The 15,820-nt window shown below is 43.4% G+C and overlaps 1 protein-coding gene across 4 annotated transcripts in view; it reads left to right on the forward strand.

The window, feature by feature from the left end:
• TSHB (thyroid stimulating hormone subunit beta) overlaps nt 1-15,820 on the forward strand; it is a 58,526-nt gene that overhangs the window by 23,266 nt on the left and 19,440 nt on the right. The window contains exons 1-2 of one of the 4 annotated variants that reach the window (XM_030220394.1): nt 2,696-2,939; nt 15,594-15,734. The exons of 1 other annotated variant lie outside the window; for it this stretch is intronic. The gene's annotated coding sequence lies outside the window, so the exon portion shown is untranslated. Of the gene's footprint in view, nt 1-2,695; nt 2,940-15,593; nt 15,735-15,820 lie in introns of those variants that run through there. 2 more of the 4 variants (XM_030220395.1, XM_030220398.1) reach the window with 2 other exon arrangements.

Raw genomic sequence — 15,820 nt, forward strand, 5'->3', positions numbered from 1 at the left:
TCACTTCATTTTTCTTTCCATTTCCGATCTGACAAAGAAGGGCAGCCTTCGAAAGCTAATCAAGAAATGTATTAAGTTATGTCCAATAAAAAAGGTATCATCTTATTTTCTTTTCCATGTTTTATTTTGTTTGATTTCTATTGATAACCATTACAAGTTATAAATTTCAGGCAAGCGTCATAAACAGATTCCTCTTTTGGGCATGTTGTGGTATATTAAAAAATGTGTATTAAATTGAGAGCGGAAAGTCTGCAGATGAATTTGGACCTAGGTTCACAGAAATTAATTGTTCTTAAAATTTGTATTGTTGTAACGTTGCTGTGTGAGGTAACAACAGATCTCTCTCCGCTTAAGATTTGTTAATATGGTATGATGGAGCACAGCTCAAGGGGACAGACACTTTACCCCCCCCCCCCCGCCCCGTTTACTAAGCCGCACAGCTTAGTAAATAGGGGGGGGGGTAATCGCAAATAAGTGGGTGCCTTCATATAGGTGTCGTGATGCTGTACGGTGAGGACCTATTCCTCTGACATAACATGGTAGTTCTTACACAATGTATTTTTCTTTACCTGGGATTTAAGAAATTATGAAAGTGCTATTGAATTTCTGATTTGTTATAGTTTTAGGTATATTACTAAAATGTAAGATAATCTAGTTCTGTACAGGGATATTTTTTGTTAACAAGAATAGGAATTGAAACGAAAATTTTTAACCATTAGCTCACGAGAGCTAGAATTAAAAGTGCTATTTTCAAAACAAAAACTAAATAGGAATAGAAAATATAGAATAAGAACCAAGTACAATATTTTTTCTTAACGAAAATGGCTTCAGAAGAACGAACATTTTATTACACATACATGAACTGAATAAGAACTAAAATTTTTGGATGAGGACTGAATAAAACTAGAGTTTAGTCAGAACTAGAAAAAAAGGAAGACTAAAATTATGAGCCCTGTTTATGAAGGTGCACTAGTGTTTTTAGCTTTGGGTGAGGGTGGTTTAGGGGTGCATTAGGATTATCTGGTTTTAATTTTGTAAACCGCTTTGATTTGTTCCTGTGAAAGGCAGTATATCAAGCATTAATAATAGATGGCTTTGTTTCTTGGTAAGAATTATGGAGACTTGGGCTCTCCCTCTTTATAGTGGACTTGAAATTATGAGGGTTGTACCTTTTTGGAACTTATTTAGCCTGTTTTGATAATTTTCTGTATTTTGATTGACACTTTTGTTTCAAGTGCTATATTTTGATGTTTGTGTACTAAACAAGACAGGCCTGCAATATGCCTAAAGTTAAGATGTGGAGAGGGTTCATTCAAAAGTGAAGGTTCTAGACTTTAAAAAATCCCCCCAAACTAATTATGTTCAGATGGGGGAATTGTCTGGATGGGAACGTCTGGAAGAATTTGGAAAAGCAGTGGTACAACTGAAAGGAGCAACAAACCTTTTTGTAAGGAAAGTAAATAAAAGTAAGAGGAAAAGGAGGCCACTTTGGTTCTCAAAAGGTAAGAAAAAGAGGTTAACCTTTGTAAACTACAAGAGATCGCAGAAAGAGAAAGACGAGTGATAATATCTGGAAAAGCTAAGAGAAGCTGCTAGAGTAGTCAGGAAAGCAAAGATGCAAATGGAAGAAAAAATAGCCAGTACTGTAAAATGGGGAGATAAGACATTTTTTTAGATACGTTAGTGATAGGAGAAAGTGCAAAAGTGGCTTTGCGAGACTCAAAGGTGAAGGGCAGAGGCGCCTGGTATAAGAGGCTTGGAGAGGCTAAGCCTCCCCTGCTGTGCTCTGAGGGGTTTAAATTGTTGATTTACCTCCATCCTCACAGCAGGAGCTGCAGTGAAAGCCCTCTAGCCTTGTGTAACCAGTTGTAGAAATTGCTTTATGGTTTGTCTACCTTACTGCTTGGAGAGTGGGGGGGGGGGGGGGGGGGGGGGGTTGGCTGGAGGTGTCCTGGGTTGCCAGGGAGATATTTAACGAGCATGACTTCCTGACCTGCACTGAGGACAGATAGCAGCAGAATCGGATACTGGGCCAGCATGATCAGAAAAAGTCACCAGACAACAAAGGTAGAAAAGATCATTTTATTTTCATTATAGTGTTTGGAATATGTCCACTTTGAGAATCAGGTGCTCAACATTAAAAGTTTATATTTATTTACTTATTTATGGTATTTTATCCCACATTAAACATGAATTAGGGTGTTTTGTGGCTCTTCATGAGAATTGTGATATTATGATCCCTTGTTTCATATTGTTGACGGTCTGCATTTTTCGTATGGGTGGTATATTGGTGTATTAGGTTCTGCCCAGTGTAATATTTATGGTACAGTAAGGTTCTGAGCGTGTTTTTGCACAAAGTTGTGCATAGTGTTTTGCAGTTGAGCGATTGTGCTTAGAATATGCTTTGAGCAACCACTTTATTCTTTGACATATGATACATATCTAATATCTAAATTTAATAAAAGGTATTGTGACTTTTATTTATTTTTTCTGTGTGTTATCATACAATTATGGTTTAAGCTCCACTCCTGGCCCTACCCCTAACCCCGCCCCCTTTAGCCTCCCCAAACAGTTGGGCCACCGACCGCCTATGGTGAAGGGGAGGAATATTTAAAAGCTGATAAGGCAGACTTGCTTAACAAATATTTCTGTTCTGTGTTCACAGCTAAAGGACCGAGAGCAGGACCGCAGAAGACAAACACAAAATAGCAATGGAGGGGTGGTAGTTCCTGAACGGTTTTCAGAGGACTGTGTTTGTGAGGAGGTGGCTAAAGGTGGTCAAAGCGATGGGGCCGGATGGCATGAAGGAACTTATGGAAGTTCTAGTGGTTCTGCCTGCTGACCTTTTCAATACTTCTCGAGAGTCGGGAGTCATTCCAGTGGATTGGAGAAGAGCAGATGTGGTCCACAAAGCCAGAAGGGTTTGGAACTATAGGCCGGTAAGTCTAACTTCTGCAGTAAGTAAATTAATGGAAATGCTTTTAAAACAAAGAATAGTAAAGTTTTTGGAATCCAATGGATTAGAGGACCCAAGGCAACACGGTTTCACTAGAGGCAGGTCTTGTCAGACAGATCGGATTAATTTCTTTGATTGGGTGACCACAGATCAAGGGAGAGCGCTAGATGTGGTGCATTTAGATTTTAACAAAGCCTTTGACGTGGTTCCACATAGACGTCTAATAAATAAACTGAGTGCCCTCTGTATGGGCCCTAAAGTGACTGACTGGGTTAGGAACTGGTTGAGTGGAAGGTGACGGAGGGTAACGGTAAATGGAGCACATTCTGAGGGAAAGTGTGCCACAAAGTTCGGATCTTGGGCCTGTTCTTTTTAACATTTTTGGCTGCCTGGTAAGGTTTGCCTCTTTGCGAATGATACCAAAATCTGCAACAGGGTTGACACCCCTGATGGTGTGAGTAACATGAAGAAGGACTTAGCGAAGCTAGAGGAATGGTCTGGAATGTGGTAGCTTAGATTTAATGCTAAAAAAAATGCAGGGTCATGAATTTGGGCTGCAAAAACCCGAGTGTTGTGCTTGAAAGAGGAGTGGGACTTGGGTGTGATCATAAGTGATGATGTTAAGGTGGCCAAACAGGTAGAAAAGGTGACAGCAAAAGCTAGAAGGATGCTTGGGTGCATAGGGAGGGGAATGGCCAGAAGGAAAGAGGAGGTGATGATGCCCCTGTATAAGACTCTGGTGAGACCTTATTTAGAATAATGTGTATAATTCTGGAGACCACACCTTCATAAAGATATAAAAAGGATGGCATCGGTCCAGAGGACAGATAACTAAATTGGTCAGGGGCCAGTTTTACTAAGGCACCTACGCGTGTACAACATTCGTCAAATTAGAACTAGCTGGGCAGTAATTATAATTTTTATGCGTATCCAATGTGTGCAGTAGAAAATATTTTGTTATTTTCTACTGCATGGTGCTACCCGGGCGGTAATCAGCAGTGTACACGTGCTGATGATTACCACTCGGTTAACGCGCGAGACCTCACCACTAAGTCCCACTAAGTCAATGGGTGGTGGTATGGGCTCAAGCCCAAAATGGACGCACGCCAATTTAAATTTTGCCACACGCCCATTTTCGGCCAAAAAAGAAGCCTTTTTTGCAAGATGTGCTGAAAAATGGACCTGTGCACATCCAATACACGCGCCTACACCAGCGCAGGCCATTTTTCGGCGTGCCTTAATAAAAAGACCCCTCAGTGGTCTTTGGCATAAAGGGCTTAAATAATGACATGCAGATTTAGGCGCAGAGGGCTATATTCTATAACATTGCGCATACATTTTGGAACGCCCATTTCCCTGCCCATAACCACGCCTCCTTTTGGGTACGCACATTAGAATCTAGGTGCTATGCGTTACAGAATATGCTTAGTGAGGTGTGCGTGTAAACTCTAATTATTGCCAATTAGTGTTCATTATTGCTCATTAAGTGCTGTTAAAAATGCTGATTGACTTTTTTTTAGCCAATTAAGTTATGTGAGTTGTTAGAATACACTTGGATTTTAATGTGGAACGCAAGGTGCGATATATAGAATCTTGGGGAAAGCGTAAAGGGACAGGCTTTAAGATCTCAATTTGTATTCTTTGGAAGAAAGGCAGGCGAGGGGAGATATGATAGAGACATTTAAATACCTACTTGGCATAAATTCACAGGATACAAGTCTTTGTCAATTGAAATGAAACTCTGGAAGGAGGAGGCAGATGATGAAGGTGAAAGGGGACGGAGTTAGAAGTAACCTGAGGAAATAGTTCTTCACAAAAAAGGGTGGTGAATTTGTGGAACGGCCTCCCGGTGGAAGTGGTGGAGACGAAAACAGCATCTACTACTACTACTATTTAGCATTTCTATAGCGCTACAAGGCGTACGCAGCGCTGCACAAGCATAGAAGAAAAACAGTCCCTGCTCAAAGAGCTATGTAATAAAAGTGAGCCAAGTATAGGACAATCAAGCCATTGTGACATCACTGATGAGGTTGGCTCTTATTGGTGGCCTGAGGCATTATGACATCACAATATTAGCTCTGGTTACAAGAGACTACTACTACTACTACTATTTATCACTTCTATAGCGCTACAAGGCATACACAGCGCTGCACATACATAGAAGAAAGACAGTCCCTGCTCAAAGAGCTTACAATCTAATAGACAAAAAATAAATAAAGTAAGCAAATCAAATCAATTAATGTGAACGGGAAGGAAGAGAGGAGGGTAGGTGGAGGCGAGTGGTTACAAGTGGTTATGAGTCAAAAGCAATGTTAAAGAGGTGGGCTTTCAGTCTAGATTTAAAGGTGGCCAAGGATGGGGCAAGACGTAGGGGCTCAGGAAGTTTATTCCAGGCGTAGGGTGCAGCGAGACAGAAGGCGCGAAGTCTGGAGTTGACAGTAGTGGAGAAGGGAACAGATAAGAAGGATTTATCCATGGAGCGGAGTGCATGGGAAGGGGTGTAGGGAAGGACGAGTGTGGAGAGATACTGGGGAGCAGCAGAGTGAGTACATTTATAGGTTAGTAGAAGAAGTTTGAACAGGATGCGAAAACGGATAGGGAGCCAGTGAAGCGACTTGGGGAGAGGGGTAGTATGAGTAAAGCAACCCTGGCAGAAGACGAGACGGGCAGCAGAGTTTTGAACCGACTGGAGAGGGGAGAGGTGACTAAGTGGGAGGCCAGCATCTGAATTCAAGAGAGCTTGGGACAAGTTCATAGGATCTCTAAGGGAGTGATAGGGAGAGTAGATGACATGGATAGGCCCATATGGTCTTTTTCTGGTTATACTTTCTATGCTCCTCTACGTGTTTGGGCTTGGTCATGAATTCAAACTATTAAAAAAATAAAATAAAAAAGCATGGAGGTGGGGTCAGTTTTCAAAGATTAGCTGGCTAACTGCAAAGTGCAATGCTGTAGTAGACTACAGTTAAATACTTCATTCTGAACTCCTCTCGGGTTATTTAAGCTGCAGACCTTGTCCCTGCTGAAACAGAGGTTTAAAGTTTGTGAGTTCCAATGTACTTGCAGTCAGCTAGCCGCTGCCTTTTCAATGGGACAGGGGGAGGGGTTTTCCCTTTGAAAACAGGCTTACAAGCATCCCATGGGGTTTCAGCATTGCTTCTTAAAAGATGGTCAGGACAGCCGAGATGGTGAGGGGGGAGGGGAATTGCCTGGCCACCAAGAAGGGCTGGCACCGGAGTCTCTCGCCCTCTCCTTCTCCCAGGCCACTGGCGCCGCAGTCCCGTCTCCACCTGCCTACCCTCAGCTCCCTTCAGTCTGTCGTCTGACCCACTGCGTTTAATCTCTAAAGCAGCAGCACAGCGCCTTCTCTGCGAAAGCGGCAGATCGCCTCCGGCAGGCCTTCCCTCACTGTGACCTGCCCTCCTCTGATGTAACTTCCTATTTCCGCAAGGGCGGGATACAGTGAGGGAAGGCCTGCCCGAGGCGATCTGCCGCTTTCTCAGAGAAGGCGCTGCGCCGCTGCTTTAGAGATTTTTTTTATAAGGGGGTCGGACAGCAGGCAGAAGGGAGCAGAGGGGGTAGGTAGGTGGAGACTGGGAAATGTGGCGCCCTGGGAGCAGGAGAGGGAGGCGACAGCAATAGTGATTGAGGAGTGGGGGGAGGGTGATCCTGGGGGGAGGGGCGCGGCCTTGTCCCGAGCCTGGCTCAGTCTCTCGGCAGCTTTGAAGATGTGGATTTGCTTTTGGTGCTTTTTAAAATAGCTGCTATCTTAAAGCTGTTATGTTGTACCCAGATTTAAGAGTTAAACCTACATTAACTGAAACAGCTGAATAAACCATTCTCTCCTTACCCAGGATCAGAAGCACACTTCCCCATACAACCTAAGAACAAGTTTATCTTAAAATAAAATTGATGGCCTTTGATGTACCGCCTTTCTGTGTTTACAAACAAAGCGGTTTATATATTATATACAGGTACTTATTTTGTACCTGGGGCAATGGAGATTTAAGGAGCCTTTTTACAAAGTTGGGGGAGGGCTAGCGCATGGGTAGCACTTGCGCCCGCTGGTAATTCCGAGTTTGATATGCACCGAATCCCACGGTAGAAAATATTTTTCTATTTTCTACTGCAGGGGGGCGTTCCCATCGGTAATCGGCAGTGCAGCCACGTTGGCACGCACAGCATGGTTACCGTGTGGGTAGCACGTGAGCCCTTACTGCTAGGTGAATGGCTGGTGTCATCCTATCGTCCCATCACAGTGCAGACCACCCCACAATCATCAACACCTCAGATCACACCCTCCCTATCTCAGACAGCCTGAAAATCCTCGGCGTTACAATGGACCGCTACTTAACACTAGAGAGCCAAGTGACATCCACGACAAAGAAAATGTTCCACTCAATGTGGAAACTCAAACGCGTGAATCAATTCTTCCCGAGGGAAACATTTCGCAACCTGGTACAATCAACGGTACTAAGCCACGTAGACTACTGCAATGGAATTTATGCAGGATGCAAAGAACAAACCTTAAAGAAACTTCAGACCGCTCAAAACACGGCAGCTAGGCTTATCTTCGGAAAAATGCGATTTGAAAGCGCAAAACCCCTCCGCGAAAAACTACACTGACTCCCAATCAAAGAACGCATTGCTTTCAAAATCTGCACTATGGTTCACAAAATTATCTACGGTGAAGCCCCGGGATACATGACAGACTTGATCGACCTACCAACTAGAAGCACATCCAAATCAACACGAACGTACCTAAATCCGCACTACCCAAGCTGCAAAGAACTCAAATACAAATCAACCTACGCATCCAGTTTTTCCTACATTAGCACACAACTGAGGAACACATTACTAAAAGCCTTGAAAAGTACGTAGATTACCTAAACTTCTGGAAAATACTAAAAACCAAACTGTTTAAAAAGGCATACCCTGCCGATCCAACATAAATGCCTGATCTCCTCAACACAACAAAACTAAAGCACATAATAGACATAACACAACTCCTCCGTTCTACGATTCCCTAATGTGGCTGTGCCACATGAACTTTATCTTACCACAACATCACTTTGTATTTGTTCACACCGGAGTCTGCAAACGCCTCTCAGGTACTATGTAAGCCATATTGAGCCTACAAATAGGTGGGAAAATGTGGGATACAAATGTAACAAATAAATAAGCGTGCACTAGTTTTAATTTTTGCGCACGCCCATTTCTCAGCCCATGAAAAAATGGTCTATTTCAAAGCTGAGGTAAAAAGTGGCCCAGCGCATTCCAAAAAGACGCGTCCATACTACCGCAGGGTACTTTTTTACCACGACCCCTAAGTGACTTGCCCAGAGTCGCAAGGAGCTGCAGTGGGAATCAAACCCAGTTCCCCTGGTTCTGAGACTGCTGCACTAACCAGTAGGGCTACTCAGGTGGGACCTGCACAGCAGGTTCCCATCTAACTAGGAAGATCAGGCTCCACCAGTGAATGAAAAGAAATGTGGATTCATGTCAGAAACCACCAGGGTTAGAGGTTTATAATTGCAGACGGAAGTTACTGTCTGGAAGAGAGAGCAGAGAGAACATTGGCGTTGTGTACCGGGGGCAGAGAGGACCCTGGCGGTGGTTGGGTGCTGGTGGTACAGAGGGAGCTGGCATTAGATGCTGGTGGTGGAAAGGAAGTTGCCAGGTGTGTTGGGTGTCTAATTTTTTTTTTTTCCTGATCACTTCTACAAAGCCCACAAAATCTCACCGGTGATGATGTTTCTTTTATCAGTTCTTCGGAGATGTTCATGAATTACATTCAGTGAATATTCAAACTAGATGAATAATCACAACACCTCCAGATGTTCATTGATGTAGACTGTTCAACTTTTTTTTTTATCATGGCCTTTTAAATAAATGATTAGATTTCATTTTTGGCCTGGAATGTTCTTCATGTACCTTTGTGTTTCCAGCTCAGTCAGAAAGGGCCTTTACTGGTCCGGAACCAGGAGCCTTCATTTGCAGCTTCTTAGGGATTTGTCCATTATTTTTAAATCCCTTCCTTTCCAGCCTATGATCTTTGAGTGGAGGCACCTCGTATTTATCCTCAGTTTGGCCACCAGGTGTCAACATTGTGCAACAGCTGGGACTCCTTTCCATTGTCCTCTGGGGTGGGGAATGGGGGACTACAAATTCATCTCTACAGTATCACCAGCCCTGGCTGGTCCAAAGAATAGATGCCCAACTTGGGACTCAAACCTGATTTGTTTTGCACAGTTGTTCTCAACTGGGGTGTCATGACATAATGGTGTGTACCCCTGAGCTGTGTCACAGGGTAGCAGGAAATGCAGTGATACACACAGGCTTTTCTATGCAGACAGAAGCAAAAGTAACAGGCAGCACAGAGCTTTGGAGCCTGTGCCCATGCTCAGTATCTTCTGGTCCCACCACTGACACAGACTTCCTAGGTTGGAGGAAGGGTGGGGCCGGCAAGCGCTGGCTCCAAGGCCTCGTGCTGGCCTTTGCTATTGGTGGCGGTGAAGGTGAATGCACAGAAAAGTAAGGTGAGAGCAGTGTTAGACCAAGGCAAGGAAACAGAGAAATGATAGATGTGGAGAGTGGGAAGTAAGGAAGAGATGCTGGACATGGAGAAGAAAGGAAAATAGAAATGTGAAGGGAAGAGAGGGGATTCTGGAATAAAGTGGAAAGGAGGGGGAGATGCTGATTATGGGGGGGGGGGACAGAGAGAGGGGGTGATGCTGTCTTAGGGGAAGGGGATGGAGAGAGGGGGAGAAATTACACTGTTGGGGGATAGGGGAGAAGCTGCACTCTCTCATGGGGGGAGGAGAAGAGAGAGAGGGGATAGGGAGATGCTGGACCATAGAGGGAAGGGAAAAGGAACAGGGAAATGCTGGGCTATAAATGTGGGGAGAGAGAGGGAAGATGCTGGATTAGAATGGTGGAGGGAGAGAGAAGATGCTGTACATGATGGAATCATGTGGGAGAGACTATGGGATGTTGTCAAGTAGATGAGTGAGAGGAGGATAGTGAGTACAGAAGTTAGAAATGTGGTAATGGTAAGTGGGTAACAGAGGGAATAGGAGGCTGGAGAAGATTGAGATAACAGAAATGGAAGAACTATGGAGCGAGAGAAGGAAATGGAAAGTTAATAGGTAATAATGTGTAATTTATCTTTAAAATCAAGCATGGTACTGGAAGATTGGAGTATGGCCAATGCTGATTTTTAAAAAAGGTTCCAGAGGTAATCCTGGAAATTTATAGACCGGTGAGCCTGAGGTCAGTGGCAGGCAAAATGGTTCAGATTATTATAAAGAACAAAATTAGAGCATATTCAAAAGCATGGATTAATGAGACGTGGCCAACATGGATTTCGTGAAGGGAAATCTTGCCTCACCAATCTACTACGTTTCTTTGAAGGGGTGAACAAACATGTGCATGAAGGTGAGCCAGCTGATATTCCGTAAAGTATGCCTGAATTTAGGCATACTTTAGAGAATGTGCCTACATTTCCAAGCGGTTTCTAGAATATACTGAGCACCCATCTGCGCAACTACATTTAGTCATGGGCAGTTATGGCAAGTAAAACTTGGTGTAAATGCAGATGTCTATATTAGGTGTGGACCAGGTGTATTCTAGAATAGCGCACATAGATTTTAGAAGCACCTATGGCCACGCCCCCTTTTCAACTATGTAGCTTAGAATTTACGCCTATCAAGTTACAGAATGCACTTAGTTGTGTGCATAAATTCTAATTATTGCTTGTTAATTATGGTCATTAATTAGCTTGTTAACTAATTAGGGGAAAAGGGGATGGGACTCGCTATACCACCTTTCTGTGGTTATACAAAGTGATTTACATATTATATACAAGTACTTATTTTGTACCTGGGGCAATGGGGAGTTAAGTGACTTGCCCAGAATCACAAGGAGCTGCAGTGGGAATAACCCTGTTCCCACTGCACTAACCGCTAGGCTACTCCTCCACTCTTGCACTCACAAATCCAGAATACAACTGGATTTGCATGCACAACTTAAGTCGCGCTATATAGAATCTGGGGGAAAAAAACTAGATACTGAGATATCAAATGATATGAAAAGCAAAAAAAAATAGTCCTGAGACAAAATCATACTGTGTCACATCATAACCCGCCTATGCTCCTCCCATGGCCACACCCCCTTTTGGGTTATGCACAATGCCAGTAATTTTATTTTTGTTACATTTGTACCCCGCGCTTTCCCATTCATGGCAGGCTCAATGCGGCGGGCAATGGAGGGTTAAGTGACTTGCCCAGAGTCACAAGGAGCTGCCTGTGCCAGGAATCGAACTCAGTTCCTCAGTTCCCCAGGACCAAAGTCCACCACCCTAACCACTAGGCCACTCCTCCACTGTTGCTACTATTTGAGATTCTACATGGAATGTTGCTATTCCACTAGCAACATTCCATGTAGAAGTCGGCCCTTGTAGATCAGCAATGTGGCCGCGCAGGCTTCTGCTTCTGTGAGTCTGACGTCCCAGACTCACAGAAACAGAAGCCTGCGCAGCCTTCTACATGGAATGTTGCTAGTGGAATAGCAACATTCCATGTAGAATCTCCAATAGTAGCAACATTCCATGTAGAATCTCCAATAGTATCTATTTTATTTTTGTTACATTTGTATCCCGCGCTTTCCCACTCATGGCAGGCTCAATGCGGCTTACATGGGGCAATGGAGGGTTAAGTGACTTGCCCAGAGTCACAAGGAGCTGCCTGTGCCGGGAATTGAACTCGGTTCCTCAGTTCCCCAGGACCAAAGTCCACCACCCTAACCACTAGGCCACTCCTCCACTGTTTGCGCCCACTTATTGATAGTTCATGGCTTGTGTGTGCATCTGGGCAGTGCGTCAAATTTGGGGCTCCTATATAGAATCCGGGGGGGGGGGGGGGTAGCTTCTAGATTTCAGTAGGTGGCTATATTTAGCCACCCAACAAATAGGCACTTTGGAAGATGTGGAGAAATTGGGGTGCGGGGAGGGGGGAAGAGGAGAAAAGAAGCACTCTAGATTAGTTGAGTAGTCAGGGGAGGGGGCTACTGAACTGAAAGATTTTTGTACTAAACTTGTTGGGATGCCTAAGAGGGTGTCTGCTATATGTAAGAAAATAAAACCTCCATTTTATACGTCGGAGGCGTAGCTAGGTGGGACACCGGGACTCACAGATTTACATGGAGGGGCATTTATGATATGTCTAAATCCGATTTAGGACGTTTTGCAAAAAACGTCTAAAAATCCAGTAGTGAACATGACATTTTCGGACCAGAAAAATGTCCAACTTTTTGCTTTGAAAATTGCCATTTGCTAGATGTTTTTGTGCTCAGTGCATCTGTCTTTTAGGACCATTTTCAAAATAAAAATGTCCAAGGGAAAAATGCACAAAAACAAGACATTGGGATGTATGGGGGAGGGGGCAGCATTCTTTGTAGACTGGCCACACAAGCGTCCCCCAACAGAACCCAGACTCTACTGCTGAAACCTATTAGTCAATGCTATCAATCCACACATTATTAGCACAATGTGTAAAACTTTTTTTTTAAGTAACAATGTTTCGTTTAAACATATGATTTTTCGTAGTTAAAATTATTTGTTATTTTTAGAGAAACATTTTTTTAAAGAGTGCCCTCAGCAACAACCACTATTTTTAGGCACTACTGTTCAGTCGCCGAGTGGCATAGCACCTCTTTCATCGGGCTACTCTCATATTTTTTTTTAAGTGCTATAATAAGTGTGCGAAAGTGCAAAATGCTACACAAATAGCTAAATTTAAGAATGCAAAAATTAAAAACAAAAACTTATCTGAACAATATTGATACCCATACAAACATCCCAGCAGAGCAGTGGGGCACCCTAGAGGGTACTGCAGTGGAATTCACATAAAAGGTCCCAGGTACACATCTTGCCATTGCCCCCTTATATTGTATGGTGAGCTTTCCAAAACCCACCACAAACCTACTATACCCAACTGTATACCACTACAATAACCCTTATGGCTGCAGGTGTCACCTATGCGGGCACAGTGGGTTTTGGAGGGCTGACACCACATTTCACCACAAGTGTACCAGTTAGAGTGGGAAATGGGACAACCTATGCATCCAGCTTCTCCTATATAAGTACAAAACTATGGAACGCACTGCTTGGAATGCCCTCCCGCGGGAGGTGGTGGAAACGAAAACGGTAACTGAATTCAAACGTGTGGGATAAACATAAAGGAATCCTGCTCAGAAGGAATGGATCCTAAGGAGCTTAGCCGAGATTGGGTGGCAGAGCCGGTGGCGGGAGGCGGGGGGGGCAGAGCTGGTGGCGGGAAGCGGGGATGGTGCTGGGCAGACTTATACGGTCTGTGCCAGAGCCGAAGGTGGGAGGCGGGACTGGTGGTTTGGAGGCGGGGATAGTGCTGGGCAGACTTATACGGTCTGTGCCCGGAAAAGGACAGGTACAAATCAAGGTAAGGTATACACAAAAAGTAGCACATGTGAGTTTATGTTGTTGGGCAGACTGGATGGACCGCGCAGGTCTTTTTCTGCCGTCATCTACTATGTTACTATGTAAAACAATCTACGACCATCTAAACTTCAGGAAATCACTAAAAAAACCTACCTGTTCAAAAGGGCATACACTATTGACCCAACATAGACGCCAACACCCTGCAACACAGCAAACCTAACAATCGTATTGGACACTAACCTTCCCTCTCTCTCTCTGATCCCCTTTGTGCCTGAAAGAAACGGACCCTTATTCGACCACATCTTGTATTTGTTTCTCTACCGGTACTATGTAAGCCACATTGAGTCTGCAAATAGGTGGGAAAATGTGGGATACAAATGTAACAAACAAATAAATATGGGCCTGGGTCCCTTTCTCTACAGTCCACTGCATTGACCACTAGGCTACTCCAGGGACCTGTTTGTTGCTCTAATAGGACTGGCCATAACATCTGATGCTATCATAGAGGCTGGTGTGTACTGTTTGTTTCATATCTTTGGGGGTGGGTGGGAACGGGTCAGTGACCACTGGGGGAATAAGAGGGGGGGGGGTCATGCCTTAATCTCTCCAGCGGTCATCTCATTATTTAGGGCACTTTTTTGTGACAGGTGTGATTGAAACAGGTCTAGACCAAAATGTCTTTTTAGTCCTGGACATTTTTGCTTTGTTCCATCATGGCAGAAAAATGTCCAAGTTTTGAGAATGCTCCCTTGTGATTTGGACACATTTTAGAGAAAAACATCTCAAATCTGAGTTTCGAAAATCGCGATTTGGACAAATGCCACTTTATGCTGTTTTTGAGATGTTTTTCTCCTTTGAAAATGAGCCCCGTAGTAACTTTGTAAGTCTCTGTGCGCTTTGAAAATGATCCTCCAAACCTCCTAATTAATGTATGTAAAGTTCATTTATGCACGTTAAAACATTTGTATATGCCTTAACATTTTAAGGATATTAATTTCTTGAAATTGACGGAAAAATGTCGAAAACTTGGCCAAAAAAATGATTCAAACATGTTTTCCATGTACATCCCCAAATAAGTGCAAGTTATTTGATAAACAGGGAGAGAGAAAGGGAAACATTAAAAAAAACCACGTATTTATTTTAGATATCATAGTGCAAATGTGGCATCGTGAGACTCAACATAGCATGTAGAAGCTGATGAGGATAAAGCATAATTGCTTTCTGTTCCGTGTTCATAAATAAAAGACCAGGAATAGCCTCACACAAGACAAACACAAATAGGAATGGATGTGTGGTAGACCTTAAACAATTTTTGAGGGGGTACTGTCTTGGGGGTACTGAGTACCGGCACCTTTTCCATTGCCTGCTAAAATTGACCCATGGTCCAGATGTTTTAATGAAAGAGCTCAGGCTCTACAAACTAATTCGTTGTAGAGTCTGTGACTGGTTGCAGGGGGCCTGGCTATTGTGGGGTGGGTTCCTCAGTGATCACCCCACCCCTGAAGGGTGATCTGGCATTTCAGTACCGGTACCTTTTTTGCTAGAAAGAATGCACTGAGCTAATCTAAATGATGACAAAGCACTGGGGCCAGATGGCATGCATCCGAGGGTATTGAAAGAACTTAGGAAAGTTCTGGCAGTTCCGCTCTCTGACCTTTTCAATGCTTCAGGAAAGCATGGAGCAAGCACAAAGGATCTTGAGAGGAGAGGAAGGGATAGTAGAGATTAGTAGTTGGTATGGATGGGCAGACTGGATAGGTCTTATGGTCTTTATCTGCCATCATTTTCTCTGTTACTATGCTTAAAAGATTTTCACAGCCTATCCCGTTTTCTGACAAGGGCCTGAGCACAGAAGTATCCAGTTACAATAAGCAAATTATTCTTTTAATATGATAGTTCCAGCTAATATTTGTATCCAGGCCCAACTAGGTCAGATAGCTTTTCAGTGATCAATAGTGCTGTGCATTATGGAAAATTAAATAAATGTTAACATTATCATAACATATTTCTAGTAAACAGCAGTTTGTTGAAGAAAAGGTGAACATCTCTATCCATGTTAAAGTAATTAAATTTTCAATCATGTCTTCCAGGCAAAGGTCTAATGAAAGTGCTGTTTCGCTCCTTTTTATGGGCTGGTATGAATTTTCAGTGTTTAATTTATAGATAAGGAAGCGAGAATTGTAATACAACAACAGAGCACAGCATAAACAAGAAGATTAGTTCGGACTTAGCCAGAAGAGTATAAAATGGGGCCATCCGTTTATTTTCAACTATTGACTTTCCTGCTCTCACAACCAAAGCTAGGTATGTCTCTTGCACTTTCAGAGTAGTTTAGAAATTAATTGGGGGGAAAAAAATGTGTCTTTCATCTGAGCCTCCGCTTGTAATTA

Source organism: Microcaecilia unicolor, chromosome 12 (genome assembly GCF_901765095.1).
Source record: "Microcaecilia unicolor chromosome 12, aMicUni1.1, whole genome shotgun sequence".
In the NCBI taxonomy this organism is placed as follows: Eukaryota; Metazoa; Chordata; class Amphibia; order Gymnophiona; family Siphonopidae; genus Microcaecilia; species Microcaecilia unicolor.